Here is a 4,704-nt window from a genome sequence, read left to right as displayed (position 1 = left end):
AGCTTTTGCCCATTCAGTATGATATTGGCTGTGGGTTTGTTATAAATGGCTCTTATTATTTTGAGATATGTTCCATCAGTACCGAGTTTGTTGAGAATTTTTGGCATGAAGTGCTGTAGAATTTTATCGAAGGCCTTTTCTGCATCTAAATTGAGATAATCATGTGGTTTTTGTCATTGGTTCTGTTTATGTGATGGATTATGTTTATTGATTTGTGTATGTTGGACCAGCCTTGCATCCCAGCTATGAAGTCGACTTGATCATGGTAGATAAGCTTTTTGATGTACTAATGGACTCAGTTTGCCAGTACAGAGGATATTTGCCATCGATATTCATCAGGGATATTGGCCTGAAATTTTCCTTTTTTGTTGTGTCTCTACCAGGTTTTGGTACCAGGATGATGCTAGCCTCATAAAGTGAGTTAGGGAGGAGTCCCTCTTTTTCTGTTGTTTGGAATAGTTTCAGAAGGAATGGTTCCAGGTCCTCTTTGTACCTCTGGTAGAATTCTGCTGTGAATCCACCTGGTCTGGGCTATTTTCAGTGGATAGGCTATTAATTACTGCCTCAATTTCAAAACCTGTTGTTGGTCTATTCAGGGGTTTGACTTCTTCCTGGTTTAGTCTTGGGAGGCTGTATGTGTCCAGGAATTTATCCATTTCTCCTAGAATTTCTAGTTTATTTGTGTAGAGGTGTTTATAGTATTCTCTGATGATAGTTTGTATTTCTGTGGGGTCGGTGGTGATATCCCCTTTATCATTTTTTATTGTGTCTATTGATTCTTCTCTCTTTTCTTCTTCATGAGTCTGGCTAGTGGTCTATCAATTTTGTGAATCTTTTCAAAAAACCAACTCCTGGATTCACTGGTTTTTTGAAGGGTTTTTCTGTCTCTGTGTCCTTCAGTTCTGCTCTGATCTTAGTTATTTCTTGTCTTCTGCTAGCTTTTGAATTTGTTTGCTCTTGCTCCTCTAGTTCTTTTAATTGTGATGTTAGGGTTTTGATTTTAGATCTTTCCTGCTTTCTCCTGTGGGCATTTAGTGCTATAAATTTCCCTCTAAACACAGCTTTAGCTGTGTCCCAGAGATTCTGGTATGTTGTGTCTTTGTTCTCATTGGTTTCAAAGAACTTATTTATTTCTGCCTTAATTTCAATATTTACCCAGTAGTTATTGAGGAGCAGGTTGTTCAGTTTCCATGTAGTTGTGCAGTTTTGAATAAATTTCTCAATCCTGAGTTCTAATTTCTTTGCACTGTGATCTAAGAGACTGTTTGTTACGATTTCCATTCTTTTGCATTTGCTGAGGAGTGTTTTACTTCCAATTATGTGGTCAATTTTAGAATAAGTGCAATGTGGTGCTGAGAAGAATGTATATTCTGTTGATTTGGGCTGGAGAGTTCTATAGATGTCTACTAGGTTTGCTTGGTCCAGAGTTGAGTTCAAGTCCTGCTTTTCCTTGTTAATTTTCTGTGTTGTTGATCTGTCTAATATTGACAGTGGGGTGTTAAAGTCTCCCATTATTATTGTATGGGAGCCTAAGTCTCTTCGTAGGTCTCTAAGAACTTGCTCTATGGGTGTTCCTGTTTTGGGTACATATATATTTAGGATGGTTAGCTCTTCTTGTTACATTGATCCCTTTCCTTTACCATTATATAATGGCCTTCTTTGTCTGTTTTTGATCTGTGTTGGTTTAAAGTCTGTTTTATGAGAGACTAGGATTGCAACGCCTGCTTTTTTTGCTTTCCATTTGCTTGGTAAATATTCCTCTATTCCTTTATTTTGAGCCTATGTATATCTTTGCATGTGAAATGGGTTTTCTGAACACAGCACACTGCTGGGTCTTGACTGTTTATCCAGTTTGCCAGTCTGTGTCTTTTAATTGGGGCATTTAGCCCAGTTCTATTTAAGATTAATATTATTGTGTGTGAACTTGATCCTGTCATTTTGATGCTAGCTGTTTATTTTGCCCATTAGCTGATGCAGTTTCTTTATAGTGCTGATTGTCCTTACAATTGGATATGTTTTTGCAGTAGCTGGTACTGGTTTTTCCTTTCGATATTTAGTGCTTCCTTCAGGAGCTCTTGTAAGGTAGGCCTGGTGGTGACAAAATCTCTCAGCATTTGGTTGTCTGTAAAGGATTTTCTTTCTCCTTCACTTATGAAGCTTAGTTTGACTGGATATGGAATTCTGGGTTGAAAATTCTTTCGTTTAGGAATGTTGAGTATTTGCCCCTACTGTCTTCTGGCTTGTTGGGTTTCTGCAGAGAGATTCACTGTTAGTCTGATGGGCTTCCTTTTGTGGGTAACCAGACTTTTCTCCCTGGCTGCCCTTAACATTTTTCTTTCATTTCAACCTTGGTGAATCTGATCATTATGTGTCTTGAGGTTGCTTTTCTTGAGGAGTATCTTTATGATGTTCTCTGTGTTTCCTGAATTTCAGTGTTGGCTTATCTAGCTTGGCTGGGAAAGTTCTCCTGGATAATATCCTAAAGAGGGTTTTTGTCACATTTTGTAAAAATTATACTTTAAGAGTTCTAGGATACATGTGCTGTCATATACTGTTAAGCAATCAGATCTTATGAGAAATCACTCACTATTGGAAGGACAGTGCCAAACTATTCATGAGGGATCCATGCCCACAACCCAAACACCTCCCACCATGCTTCACCTCCAACACTGATAGTATCTTTGACCATGATATATGGAGGGGACAAACATACTAACTGCATCAAAGGCATAGCATGGCTACTGTGAAAGGAGGGTGAAAACACAAAGATGACATCATCTCTGGCCTCCAGGAGTACTCAGCAGACTGAGGGAAACAAGTACATATTTTCCTGACGGAGGGCACTGGAGTGATGCCGTGTTTAGAATATGGAAGTAGAGCAGTCACAGAGAGGCAGCGCAGCAGAGTACTCGCACAAGGACTGGGCCAGCGACTCCCCACTGCATGTGATATATCTGAGAGAAACCATTAAAATAGGCGAAGGTCACTTTCCATCAAGTCCCTGATATGGTCCATGGAGGTAGGATTGTCAATCTCATTTTAGCATTTCAGAGGCCTCTCAGGGTTTGGATATGGAAGAAGACAACCAGCAATGATTATGTATTGCAGAGACGCAGGTGAGCCCCAGTTTCTTGCCAGTTGGGAGGTCATTGCTAAGGGCCTTGGTGTCTTTCCTTGGCACATAGGATGCCAATTTCTTTCTGGACAGAGAGTATTTCCTTGGCTAAAGTTAAAATCTAAATTTTGTTTTGGGATAAATTCCAAAAATATTAGCTTTATTCAAATTGACTTTCACTTTATCTTTCTGAATCTTCAAAGTCCAAAAGCATGGCTTAATAATTCTGTTTCTAAATTCACATTGCAGCTCAGGGCATGCTCTCCCTCCAAGGAAGAGACCATAATCTACTCTTGTCTCTAAATCATACAAGTAGGTATCTCAGCAAATGATTCTCAGGTATTATTGTTCTTATGAGTAAATCATTGGCAGTGAGTGTGATTATGAAATGTGAAGTACACGCCCTCTATTGGGGTCAGGTTTTGTGCTTGTACTTCTTCCGCCTACTGTATCATAGCAGCTTAGAATCCCAGCTGCTGGCTTGGGCTGCAGTTCTCTGATGGCTCACACACGGTGCACCAGCCTTGTTCCTTTATGTCTGTGTCTACTACTAACCTGTGGTTTTGCTGAGGCAGGGAAGCTGCTGGTAGTGCCCATGGATGGGAGCCACTGGTTCACCATGCAGTCGGTGGTGGAGAAACTAATTCTCAGGGGGCATGAGGTGGTCGTAGTCATGCCAGAGGTGAGTTGGCAACTGGGAAGATCACTGAATTGCACAGTGAAGACTTATTCAACCTCATACACTCTGGAGGATCTGGACCGGGAGTTCATGGATTTAGCCCATGCTCAGTGGAAAGCACAAATACAAAGTATATTTTCTCTGGTAATGAGTTCATCCAATGGTGTTTTTGACTTAGCTTTTTCACATTGCAGGAGTTTGTTTAATGACCAAAAATTAGTAGAATACTTAAAGGAGAGTTCTTTTGATGCGGTGTTTCTGGATCCTTTTGATGTCTGTGGCTTAATTGTTGCCAAATATTTCTCCCTCCCCTCTGTGGTCTTCACCAGGGGAATATTTTGCCACTATCTTGAAGAAGGTGCACAGTGCCCTGCTCCTCTTTCCTATGTACCCAGAGGTCTCTTAGGGTTCTCACATGCCATGACTTTCAAGGAGAGAGTATGGAACCATGTCATGCACTTGGAGGAACATTTATTTTGCAAGTATTTTTTCAAAAATGCCCTCGAAATAGCCTCTGAAATTCTCCAAACACCTGTCACGGAATATGATCTCTACAGCCACATATCAATTTGGCTGTTGCGAACGGACTTTGTTTTGGACTTTCCCAAACCCGTGATGCCCAACATGGTCTTCATTGGTGGTATCAACTGCCATCAGGGAAAGCCAGTGCCTAAGGTAAGTCATTGCTCCTTTCGCACATTAAAAGTATTCTGGCTTCGAATATTTAAAAAGATTCCTTACTGAACTGGGATTCGACATTTGTGTTTGTTGCATCTAAACAAATGTTTGTTTGTGCCATGCATATGCTTGTTGGTTAGCAACTTTGATATAATGGCCTCGTTAATATGTATGTATATACAAGTGGTTAATTGTTCATAATTTCCACTGCATTGGTTTTTATTTTTTTGAA

General features: G+C 40.2%; 1 pseudogene; it reads left to right on the top strand.

Annotated features, from left to right (window-relative positions):
- The first annotated feature begins 3,614 nt into the window (after window positions 1–3,614).
- Window positions 3,615–4,469, top strand: LOC111530682 (annotated as a pseudogene).
- Window positions 4,470–4,704: the final 235 nt, after the last annotated feature.

This window comes from Piliocolobus tephrosceles, unplaced genomic scaffold (assembly GCF_002776525.5).
Source record: "Piliocolobus tephrosceles isolate RC106 unplaced genomic scaffold, ASM277652v3 unscaffolded_432, whole genome shotgun sequence".
Classification (NCBI taxonomy): Eukaryota; Metazoa; Chordata; class Mammalia; order Primates; family Cercopithecidae; genus Piliocolobus; species Piliocolobus tephrosceles.
The sequence above is the reverse complement of the archived record's forward strand: the minus strand, read 5'-3'. Positions and strand labels throughout refer to the sequence as shown.